The sequence below is a fragment of the Barbatula barbatula genome (assembly GCF_947034865.1).
Source record: "Barbatula barbatula genome assembly, chromosome: 16".
NCBI lineage: Eukaryota > Metazoa > Chordata > Actinopteri > Cypriniformes > Nemacheilidae > Barbatula > Barbatula barbatula.
The window spans coordinates 18,631,379-18,645,075 of NC_136779.1; positions in this window are offsets into that span (position 1 = coordinate 18,631,379).

Genomic DNA, 13,697 nt, shown 5'->3' on the forward strand with positions numbered 1-13,697 from the left:
TGTCTATTAAAATGTGTACAGCCTTGCTGACATTCGGTTGGTTGGGAATTTCGCCTTATATCAACTTTTCGGCATGTGTCATCATTTTCAGACAAGAATCCATTTTCATTTTGTTTTTAAGACGATGTGAGCGAAACCAACAGGAATTGTTCTGCTGTTTTTATGTTGATATGAAATATATTGCTCCTAGTACAAATACATGTTTTTATTGTCAAATACATTTTGTGCATTTGGTTATTTCATCATTTGCCTAAAAGAAACTAAATGTAAAAATGTATATCCAACCCTGACATCTAAAGTTTCTCAAACACTTAAAATCGACAAATCGAAAGTCTTGTGCATTTGTCTGAAACGTAAAATTCCGCAGGGGCTTAAATATGAAGAGTTAATAAATCTTCAAAAATATGTTCTTTTTATTGTGAACTCAAATTATTAGCCTCTCAATCAAACTGCAGTTGGGTTGTTTTGATTAAGTAATAATAAAAAAATGATAAAATAATACAAACCCGTTTTGCAAATAAACTTCATGTATCGAAAGATACCGCTGTAGACATATGGACAAATTTATAGGCTCTAATCGCAAGGTAATTTTGTATGTAAAGAATGTATAAATAAGTGACCTTGTGCAACGCCCATGAAAAAGTACGTTGTTGCACAAGAAGGCGTTTAGGGTTTCACAGTATAACGTTTTAATACATTTGTGAGTTACTGTAGACTTTTGCCTCCGTTGCCGGGTTTGGAACTCTGCCCCGGATCCCATATGTTTTACAGAATTGTCTGAAATGGGATTAGAGGAGAACGGACAAACCACCGTGGGACATCACTCATAATGGGGGAACAGACCTTGGTCGTATGGTCAGAATTATTCAGTGTTCGATGTTTAATTCTTGACCTTTCAAATTTGAATCCCGAAAAATAAATTATGATGATATCACTCATGTGCCATATTTTTTGTTAAAAGCATACCAGTGCTGTGAAACAGACCCGTATAGCGAATACTGAAACTATATATAAATATAATAATAATAATAAGTAGTAGTAGTAGTAATATTGCATGCAATTTTTATCCAGTGTTATTCATTTATTTCGATAGGAGAACTTACCATTTCATAAATAAATGAACTAATTCGCAATAGCTAAGCTTTTTGAGCTACACGAATCCTCTTACATTTATATAGCATAAACAAAACATTTCGATTGAAACCAGATATTTGTCATACATGTGAGTCCAGTTATGCGGTTAATGTTCTGGTGCCATCCAGATAAATTTGTAGGGTTGATTTTACGTTTGTTGTTACATTATCATTCAGTTTTGAAACAACCTACCTATGGTAATGTTTATGTAGCCAATTATAATCATAAATAGCACTGCTTTCATTTACACGCGTTCGTTATAAAATTGTTAAAAATATTGTTAAAAGGCCAGTGCAAAATGTTGTTACCGTTCTGTTATTACTGGAAAGTTATAAGAAGACTGTTGGATCACATTCACACTATAAAATACTTTATCTGTTAATTTATTTGTTTGTTTGTTTATTTCCCATTAAAATACTTTTTCTCTGTATAGGTTTCTTCATTTAGCTATACTGGATATTTAAAGTTTTTATCATAGATTCTTTAGATCAGTGTATTAATGTCTTAGATCTGCGCGTAGTTTCCAAATAACACTATTACAAAGGTTCTCCCAAGGCATGAAGCTGCCAGCCCATTTTTGGAATCTTTATTTTTAGCAATGTAATCGAAATTTACGCATTTTTCCTCCATTCTCTCATGCGGGTTTTTATTCCTCCATTCTGATTAGGTGTCCGGTCATTTTTCAGATTCCCTCGTGATTATATCAAGCCAAAGTCGAGATATGAACTTCCAACATTGTCATTCAGTATTAAATGTTTGAAGCCCGCAGGATAAAAAAACAAACAGGAGAGGAGGCGCTTCCTCTTTAAACTCGATTACAGCCTAGGTGATCTTAAGCGGCGTCCAGAGGCCACGATTGGCACGATACCCATGGGCTCAGGAGACAAGCGCTTGCCAAGTCGCTAAATGTCTTAGCGTCGGTACGCGTGGCCAGCGGGGCAGCCCACCACCGAGATGCCAGCTGTGCCGTGTGCCAAGCCTGGCCAAAGCTGCACTGCTGGGTGGAGACGGGTTCTTTCCTAATTCAGCAGCATCTGTTCATTATTCTTCATGTTTTATACGAAAAAAAGGCTCAACCATGCTAGCTAATAAAACCACGAGGCCTTACCCGGGATCGAATTAAACTGTAAAAAGGTGCAAACTAATACATTTTCATGCTTCAACGTTTTGTAGTCTCCAAATGGTGTTGCCTACATAAAGCCGTCATTTCAGCCCCAAATTTGGGAATAGACGAAAGAAATCACACAGGTGTGTAAATAATGTAAAAATAACTAGGTGATTAATTTTAATTTGTATTTAGTTTTAGTAATATAATAGAATTCTACATTTAGCAATTTTGCCGAAGTAGAACCATTAAAATGCAATACAAAATAAGACCTGTATTGTTTATTTTGTAGTTGTTTGTTTCTAGTTAGAATAGGTGTGCAGAACATTTTATATTATTAATAATTATGTAACTTGGTTAAAGATAAAACACACGATTCTTCAAGATCAATGTGATTTTACAATTTGTTTTATCTAAATAAAGACCATTAGACACTATATCGAACCAACACAGTGATCAGTTACATATCACAATGCAATCACAAAGAATGAGTATAGATAAGATTATCTTACTATATAAGAAATACATAAGAGAACATAAGAGACCATTCCATAATTTCATTCAAAAAGCATTTTTAGATGTATTGTGGTGATTCCAGTCCAGTGTCTGTGGAATTTCAACAGAATCAAACCTGAGGAGTGACAGCATGGTAAATCACATGAAAAGTGTGATAAAATCGAGATTATCACAGAACAAAATATATATTTTTAACATTTCCTAAATAGGTGTACAAATATTGTTAATAGATCGCTGAATAACACAATCCATTTCAGTTTACTCAAACACATATAAATGTAAATTCAGAAAAACTGAAAATGTTCTTTTAAAATGGTGTCTTTATTAATCATGTATTCGGCTGTTATGGTTCTTTAGAGGATAATTAATCATTTGAACAACTCACCAAGTAATTGTAACATATGCTTTTCCAACTCAACACAAAATCAAGTATGGGTTATATTGTTTTTATTTAGTCAAATTCACAAAAGGCTGTGGTAGAAGGCCATCATGCTGTGATTCTGTTCATGTACCACGGTACCAATTTCTGCATGCCAGCCACACCCCAGCAGCGCCAGTCATAAAGGCTGGCACAGATTGGCACAGCCTATCAAAATTCCACAGCATCTGTTCACTGTGGTAAGGAGGCACTGCAGAGAAAATGTGTGCAGAGAAAAGAAAAAGAATGAGGAAGATTTTCGGTGTGCTTGTTGTTGACTCCTTAGAAATTTAAGCTCCTTTAATAATTTTCTAAAGATTTTAAAGATATGTATTTGTCCGTGTTAAATTACAAAAAGTAATTATGCAACTGTTTTGTTTTATATTTGAATGTGACTGAATAGAACAGGAACACAAATCCATTATCCTCCATAGATGGCCAGTCCATCACACGGGCTAACACACACAGACACATGCATTCACATCATTTTTTATTTAACCTGGGCATCATTTCTTTGGAGTGTGGTGTAAACTGCAAAATCAGAGGTTACTTAGAGGAAACCCACAGCAAAACATGTTAACTCTACACAGAAAAGCACTCTGGTCAGCCGGAACTACAGGGACTATCTCACTGTGAGGTGTTAGTACAATGAGCTACTGTTGCCCTGGAAAACAGAAATATATTATAGAGCCATAGTGTATTTAACCTTGTATAATTTTGCAGCACAGTCTTTATTCGTGTATTTGTATCTTGAGTACATATAAGTGCATTGGGGTTGTTGCTCATCGGCACAGATGGCGTCTGTTTGAGGGGGTATGGGGGGTTCTGCTGATGCCACGCAATGGTCACATGGGCATCAGTAATTGGGTGCCATATTGCCTGGTTTGCAGAGCTCTGGGGCAGCCAGTCTCCCAGCTGGAACTGTCAGATGGCATTGAATCCAGCTCACTGCCCTCTACCCTCACACCCATTTTTCTGTTCTTCTCTGTCAGTCTCTTCTTCACTAACTTTTACATTTCATCTTAACCTTGCTGTCTCACTTTGTCACCCCCATTGATATACTTTATATCGACACATCGATATACTGCCGATGCTTATATTATTCATGTATTAACATTATCAATACAACAGCATGTTAAGTTCACTAATTTTGTTATTTATGAATATTGTTAGTATTGTGTGAATCAAAAACTGCTGTTTAATAATTCATATTAATAACTTTCATTCTTTAATAGAATACATTATCACAAATGAAAAACATCCCCCTTTTTAAATAGGCTAAATAGTTAGTAAAACACCAACCTATTTCTGTCTCATTGCAGTAATGGCAGTTTCATGATCAGCAGAAACATTAACACTTCAAGAAAGCAGCAAATGTTTCTTTATTTTCTAAAGCTAGTACAGTAGTTTCAATACTATTGCAACTACAATTTATATATATGTATATATATATATATATATATATATGTGTGTGTTATTAATATAAAATTATTATTGTCATTAATTGAATCACATAAATAAATGATAAAATGGCTTCAATAAATTTAAAATGTTTTTCTTTCTAGTCGTACATTTGGATATCAGAATTTCAACTTTCATGTACCTTCAAAAATACAAACAGTTCCAAGAAAATCGGAAATTGCTTGTCACTCAAACTCATCCACAAAAGAATATACAAGTAGCATGTTATATTGTAATGTGTAGTGCATAAGTAGTAACTGATGCAATGGACTCAGATATTTGAATATGTCCTTATTGCCATATATTTTGCGTGTGCTTTTGAACTAGAATGCATGCGTATTGTGGTTTTAAATTGGACCCTGCATAAGAGTGTGTTTCATTTGAGGAACAGATGTTCATCAGATGAGAATAACCACATTTAGTTTCTTTCCTCTAACCAGGCACAAGATAACCATTGTTAATGTATGGACATATTTCACACATTAATTCTAGGATGTGGTATAGGCTGGTTGCTTAAAAACAATTGCTCTGAATATTTGCTGTTGAATTGAGTAATGCTGCCTTCATAGATTGCGATGCTAAATGTAACTGTTGTCATCGCTACATTTTACAGACCATCTGTGGTCTAATAATCTTACATTTTCAATGCAGCACAGGAATTTCCTGTAGCTAAGTGGTAAGAGCAAGGTCGTGGGTTTGATCACAGGGGATTGCACATACTTAGAAACAAAATGTATAGGATAATGCAATGTAAGCATCTGCCAAATACGTAAATGTAAATTAATTTAACCCATGTAACACAAATATCTTGCTCCAGGGTTATTTTATGCGTATCAGAAAACAATCTGTTATGAAAATTAACCTTGGTTTTACTACAGTTAAAAAATGAAAAACATGGTTACTGTAGTAAAACCATGGCTATCACAAATAACCATGGTTGTGTTTTTTTAACACAAAAAAGCATGGTTTAGTTGTTAATTGCTCCACACCTGTTTCTGTTCTCCCAGATTGTGTTCTGTATTTAAACCCTGTGTTCTCCACGGTTAATTGTCGGCTACTGATTTTGATGTATGGTTATGTTGATCTTGACTCCCGTGGTCTCCAGTGTCTTTTCCTTGTGGATATATTAAAGAGTTATGTTTTGATTCTACTCCTAGACATGTGACACCCTTAAGGTATTGTGGTAATACCTACTTTTGTCCATTACAAATATTTGCTTGTAGATTCTATAAGATCATTGTGTCTGTTGAGTAGATCTAAATTGACTCTTTATAAACTCATCCACTTCTGTCATCCATTGAACAGTATTCATCTTGGATTCTATTAATGTATATATTGGATTATCTTCAACTCTCTCGAGTGTTCGTCTGCACGAACTGTTACAGAATACCGGCCCTAAAAGTTAGCGAGAGCGGCTCGTTTTATAAAAAAATTTGTCCGTTTTGTATTTTCAGTTTTTTTTGTCAGCGATGATAAATTGTCCTACCATTAATAAATAAATATGTAGAATGATTTAACAATGAAAATACAAATATAAGATTGCCGTAGCAGTATATAATTAACAGGTTGAATGATTTTACAGATGTGCGTATGACTGGTAGGACAATCTGACGGGTAGAATGAAATTTCAGGACACCGGCTGAGCTAGCCCTCAAAACTAGTCGGGAATCGCTTTTGCCAAGAAAGAGGTGCCGGAATAAGGGGGCGTAGCAGATCTGGCAAATTAGCGGGGTGGGGAGAAGTAATGGAACGTGCAATCTTTGAGGGGTTTTCTATCTAACTATTTCGATGTTTTGAAACTGAGTATAATAACGCCTAAATGAAAGTGGACATGCCAAAATAATCTCCGAATTAAAAGAAATTGAACGTGCTAGACGCAGATTTCATCTTGAGTTTGCCTTAGTTCAAATGTGCGTTAAGGTGATAGAAACAGTTTATTGTTAAATTATGATATTGTGATTATTTGTGCATATAAGTTTTAAAAAAAGTTTAACATTAAACAAAAATTACACCTGCGGGTGCTTTTCAGAATTTTTATATTTTATCATTTTTAGTTATCTATTGTCCCCAAGATCAGCTTGGACTTTTCTTGGAGATGTCGGATGAGTTTAAAACTCCGCAAGGACTGTTCTTTCATCCTTATCAGGATGATACTTCTCTGGTGGTACTTAGAGACTTCAAAATCCACCTTGAAAAACCACAAGCTGCCGACTTCAACAACCTGACTGCGTCGTTTGACGTCAAGCGAGTCCACACTTCAGCAACCCATAAGTCTAGTAGTCAACTAGATCTTATTTACACACGATACTCATCACTCCCAGGTCACCCCGCTGCACACGTCGGATCATTTCCTCATCACTCTTGATCTCGACCTTACTTCTCCAGGCACTACACATGCTTCCTCACTGGTCACATTCTGGCACCTACGTTCCCTCTCTCCCTCCCACTTATCCTCTGGGGTCTCTGCCATGCTCCCTCCCTCTGAACAGCTCTCTCTCTTGGATGCCAACCACACTAACCTCCTGCTTTGACAGCTTATGCCCTCTTACATCAAGACATTTTTAACCTACTGACCTCTCAATCTATCAGTCTCTCCTCCCCTCTTTCTCTGCTGAAAACACAGTAAACTCTCATGACTCTCACACTCTCTTTTTAACCTTTTCTGCTCTTCTTCGCCCACCTGCCCTCTCACCTCCATCGGACTTTATAGCTGATGATTTTGCTTCTTTCTTTGTTAAGAAAACTACCACCATCAGCAGTCAATTCTCTGCTCCACCGCCCCAAACACCCGACACATGCTCGCTCCCCCCTTCTCTCTCCTGTCTGAAGACAACGTTTCAAAGTTCATTTCTTCTAACCACACGACTACCTGCCTGCTAGAATCCATCTCTGCTCATCTCCTCCAGGCCATCTCTCCATCGGTTGATCCTGCTCTGACCTACATTACCAACTCATCTCTCACCACTGGTACATTTCCCACACTCTTCAAAGAGGCCTGTATGACCCCACTACTTAAGAAACCCACTCTTAATCTTACACTGCCAGAAAACTACAGACCGGTTTCTCTCCTCCTCTTCATTGCAAAAACTCTTGAAAGTGCTGTACTGTATGTAATGTATGTAACCAGCTCTCATCCTTTCTCACCCAGAACAACCTCCTGGACAGCAACCAGTCTGGTTTCAAGAGCGGTCATTCCACTAAGACTGCACTGCTCTCCGTCATTGAAGCCCTGAGACTGGAAGGAGCCGCCTCTTACTCATCTGTCCTTATCCTGCTGGATCTGTCTACCACCTTTGACACCGTTAACGGCCACATCCTCCTGTCGACTCTCAAGGCTATGGGTGTCTCTGAAATGGTCCTACAATGGTTCAGGTCCTACTTCTGAGGTAGGTCATTTAGAATATCCGGGAGAGGTGAGGTCTCTGACTCCCAACATCTTGACATGGGGTGCCTCAGGGCTCAGTACTTGGTCCGTCTCTATTTTCTGTATACATGACATCCCTAGACTCTCCTGAAAAGTACAGTCAGGATATTCAAGTGTGTGTAGCGCATTTCACTGATGATTGCTTCACAAACCTGGGAACGATCAAGACTGGCTATGCAAGGAAGCTTTTGTTAAAAAGTGGGTCAATTCCAACATTTAAAACTCTGCAAAGACTGTCTGGCACTTCAGATTCACAGCCTAAAAGTATATTTTCATTGTTACGGACTAACGCGAGTTGAGTTTGATGTTTTTGTTTCTATGTCTGATCTGCAAATGCAAACATGCGCACAACGTGGAAAAAAAGACAACGTAAGTCCTAATAATCAGTAATTCTGTTCCAACTAGAGGCAACAAATGTCATGTTTTTTAATGGGGTTTATTTTCTTTGTTGAGTCACGACGAGACATGGCGTAACACTGGTTGATCAAGAAGGGCTGAAGCACTCGCAGTCTTTATTATGTTGCCATTCCCTGCTGTAATGCGTACTTGATTCTATCTCATACAAATCCAATCACTACACACTAGTGAACTGGCCAATCATAGCACACCTGGCTTTTCAGAGCGATGAGCTTTTTAAAATATTATTATGATATCTGATTTTTGCTGTATCTACAGTATACATTGTTTTTACACACACAATTAAAAAGATGAACATTTAACATCTTCAAAAGCTTCTTGTTCCTCAGTTGAGACAGCTTTGCAAAAGGAACTGAAAACCACCTCCAAAACACCTTTGTCATTATCCTGAATATACAAACAAAATGGCAAAAAGACAGCAACATGGTAAACCATTACGCATGCATTCAAAATAGGCATGGTAAGATTCAGGTGCATTGGCATAAAAGGCAACAATGCAATGCATTGATTTACATTTACATTTTACATTTATTCATTTGGCAGACGCTTTCATCCAAAGCAACTTACAAGTAGTTTTATACAGTGGCACTTGCATTAGTAAAAATATGTTGGCTTTTTCTCAAAACTGTTTCTCAAGCATTCTGTCATCACCACTGCTGCTACGTCATTATGACATTTCACAACACTATGGACTCGGAGACTGAGGAGTCTCCTGACAGTCACACACAGGCTGTGTCAGACATTGTTAAAGTGCTGCCTTCAGAGGCTGCATTCCAAAGCAGAAAGGCATTAATGCACATCCGACACCCTGTCTCCTAAAATACCTTCATCTGATCGAGAGTGTGCAACAAAACTTTTTCACTTCTCACTGGCTAACAGCTCTGCTCGTTCCAGGGCAATAACCAATGTGATCGCCTCTTTTTACTTGAATCTATAGATTGGATTTGACAGAACCCTATCCTATCCTATGACAAAAAAATGGACAAAAAAAAATCTCGGGAGAAACCCTTCTGGCCAGGTTCCCTCTGACGTGTCACAGCTGCACTCAGTGACTTTGATTAAAAGTTACTGAGCAAATGTTTACGAGAAACAGGGAGAGCTTATGAAATGTGATTTAGGAAATGTCATATGTTGAAACTGTTTAGGTCAAATTTCGATATCCGACATAAGAGGAATGTCATAAGCAGGGAAGATAGTAATAGCATAATGAGCTGAGTGCAGCTAAAACTTCAAACGGCTGTCATGTTATGTAAATTTAGCATTAAGTACTATCTATTGTATATACTGTTTAGCATGTGACAACAAGTAGTCCTTCTTTGCTTTTGGGTGGGGGTCAGTCTGCACTAGGAACACACAGGATAATGGAACAGGATGTTCACCTGGAGCTGGAGTAATCTCTAGTTTGGAATGGGCATATGACGTTTATCTGGACCTGGGGTAATCTCTTGTTTGGGATTGGCATATGACGTTCATCTGGACCTGGCATAATCTCTCCCTGCCTCGCAATGGGCACCCGAGGTGGGGGAGGAGGGCAGAAAGAGACTATTTACATTTATGCATTTCGCAGACGTGTCTAACCAAAGCAACTTACATTGCATTGTACTATACATTTTTGTTTCTGACTATGTGCAAACCCATGACCTTGGTGTTGCTAGCGCCATACTACAGGAAAGCTTAGCTTAATTAGCATAGCTGCTGTTCATACATTTTTTTTTATTAAGCATATTATGCCTTATATGAAGGCTTGGCTAAAAAGATGTCTTTAATCAAGACTTAAATTAAGAGATTGTGGATTTAGTTATTCTTGGTATTATCAAAAGTCCAGAGTTTTGAGATCTAAGAGAGCGTGATGGGTTGTAGTGTGATAGAAGCTCTGTTAGGTAGGTAGGAGCTAAACCGTTTAATGCTTTATAAGTAATTAAAATATCTTTAAAGTTAATACGATACATAATGGGTAGCCAGTGATTGGATGATCAAATTGGGGTTATGTGATCGTATATTCTGGACCTGTTTAGTGCTCTGGTGGCTGCATTCTGAACTAACTGTTCTTTATTGATGATGCAGGACAACCACTGAGTAGTGCATTACAATAGTCGAGTCTTGAGGTCGTAAATGCATGAATTTCGTATTTCTGCGTCCACAACACGTAGAATATTTTGTGGTTTGGCAACATTTCCAAGGTGGAAGAAGGCTGTTTGTGACATTTGAGATGTGATTTCCAAATGACAGGTTGCTCTGTAATATAACGCCTAGTTCTTTAACAGATTAGGAAGATCCCTTATGCAAACCCCAACCAAACTTCTAGCATTATTTCGGACCACATGAGGAAAGGTCTCCGGTCGCCCAGCTGCAGTAACAGGCCCTTGGGAAGCCTGGGCCACGGCCCGATCCTGCCGCAGCTAGCCCTCGTCACATCTCCCAAAGCTGTGCCGGCCTTCATTGTAAAAATCTACTAATTGGAATCTACTAATATCTCCAAGAATACTCCAGTACTCTCCCGGTGAACACCTGCTGTGTACTCCACGTGGCTTTGAATCTACCGTTCATCCTCCCTTCTCCACGTTCACCAGCCGTCCACCAACTCCTGGTAACACAAAATCAAACTCACCTGTTGTTATTTTTCATCATTGGTCAATAAACATACCTGTCTGGCTGATAACCAGAGTCTCTCTACCATTACATCAATATATTGTAGGCTACATAAAGTATATTATTTGAACTAATATACCATTCTATGCATTTCCAAATCTATATTAAATGATTTTATTTTTTTGATAAATTGTTTCTTTAAGAGTATTGTCAGTCTTTGCAACCTTAAATTGAAGTGTTGATACTGTAACATAAAAGTTACTCACTTTAAACGATGCTAAACCAACTGCTAAGAGGTGTGTTTGACTGCGCAGACTACACCAAAGTATCAGAAGAGCCATTTGAAAGCATACGGAGCAGTATAATCTCACAGTAGTTTGTGACATACATGGATTGGTTCTCGCACCCGCATTTGGTCGCGGGGTCTAAATGAATGTGGGTGACAAATGCTTTGCCTAAATGACGGTGCTGCAAGCAGTCTGAAAGTCTTGTTATGGTTTCGGGGACGCGGGTATTTCCGTGAGCTTCTGATCACGTGCAGACGTATACTACAACATTTGCCAGCGCGGTTGCTTCTGTAGCTGGACTGATAAATGGTAAGCTCCTGAATATGATAAAAACGGCAAAAATCTCCAAAAAGATGACGAGGGTGCAGCACATAAATGAAATAGTTCCTTCCTATAGAAGGGTGCTGATTAATATATGCCTAACCTCATTTGGAGGTTGCATTCAAATCTGACTGTTCAAAAATCTGTTTGAATAGGCATGATGCCTCTGTCTGATGAGACTGCATCTCTATGCGACATGTATGCTTGTTTACAAGAAGATAGTCTACATAGGGGTAAGGTGAGTTCTCAAGTGTTCTCACAAAACGATTGTTCATTGCATACTTTTTTCTGGCTGATATTTTTGGGACTCAGGTTGGGACTCAATGTGAATTGTTTTCGCTGATAACGAGAAATGTGAGAAGTCGGTTTCTGTATATAATTTTTTTTTACTTCTAAGTGAGAAGAAAAAGGTTGATTAAAGAAATAGATATCGGCAATTAGAAAGTGTAGAAAATGTGATAAAAAACAATGTTAAAGGCTTTGATAGCTTACTATCTCATGCATCATGTGTTGCTGTTTCTATTCATTTTTCACTTCTCTCTTTTTAATATGAATTTTAATATTAATGAGGGGAGGGATATGTATAAACATGCTTTAGTGTCTGAGCTAATATAACAGAAAAATGTATGTTATCTTTCTACAAGAAAAGCAAAGTGATGTTAGAAATCAAGTAGAGTGGGGAAAATGGTTGAGAGGCTAGTATAGATTAAGTCATAAGAATAATTTGAGTGCAGGAGTGGCAGTTCTCTCTTCACCTTGTATAAGAGTTAATGTTTTGAATACCAAAGAACTAATAAACGGTTGTCTTGAAGTAATTAAAGCTGACATTGAGGGGAGCATTTTTATCTTATTAATGTGTATGCCTCAAATGTAGGTTGTGAAAGGTTGATGTCTTACAAAGCAATGTTTTAATGAAGGAAATGTTTTAGTTGGGGACTGGAATTGTAGTGAACATTTTATAGTTGACCAAAATACAGAGGAACCTCATATTAAGTCATTTTTCCTTTTTATTAATGATAATAAGATCTTTTGGATATTTGGAGGGTTAAACATCCGGATGTGAGAATATATACATGGGTTAAGGTGAATAGTGATAGAATCAGTGCTGGTAGTTTGGACATAATTTATATACCCAGACTTTCAAATAGTCAAATTAGATTTGGTTGTAGTAAATTAATCTTTGTTTAAATAAGTTCTCTCTTTCTGGCATTTTAGCATTAGACTATAGCCTACACTATTCAATAATGCACCTTCTCTTGTGTTTTGCAGTAGAAAAATAATCATACAGGTTTTAAATTGCAAGAGGGTGAGTAAATGATGAAATAATATTTTCGGGGGGTGAACTATCAATCTAAGCTCTTTATTTTGAATATCTTTGCCCGGTTCCATTATCTTGATTATTTGTGGGTTTGTACTGTACTTTGATATTAAATTGTGCATGGATGTAGATTCTTTCTTTGCCTCATCCATCTGTCACCATAACACTGGGTGTATTAATTGTAACAAGACCTCTTTTACAATAGATATTTGGTTTAAAAGTTGTTTTTGGTTAGAAATTAAATGATTTCAACATATATAAACATTTTGTAAAGCTATAGAAAAAGTCATTTGTTTTTGAGAATGGGTTTTGATGGCATAAGCAAAGCAATTGTGCAAAGTTTAAATCTTGTTTTCCTGCCCTCCATGTCCCAAAAAGCTTAGAATTTGTCTAAGTTGACCAGCTCTCTTCACAGTTTACATTTGGTGAGCAAATTTTACAAAGGACATCAGTCAATAAACACAATCTGCCAAAAACAAACTAGCAAAATGCAGCAAATAAATCTCTGTTAAATTCAGATTTTATGACAAATTTGTTCTGGACATTGCCATAGCAACATAAATTGCACTACAGTTCCCTGGAGCTTTGGAAACACACATTTGCTCTCCCACACACACTCTCATACCCAATCAAGTAAATGGTAATTGATAAGAAAATAATTTAATCACGGTTCGCTGGGTTTTGTGGCCCATATGCGAACACTGCTA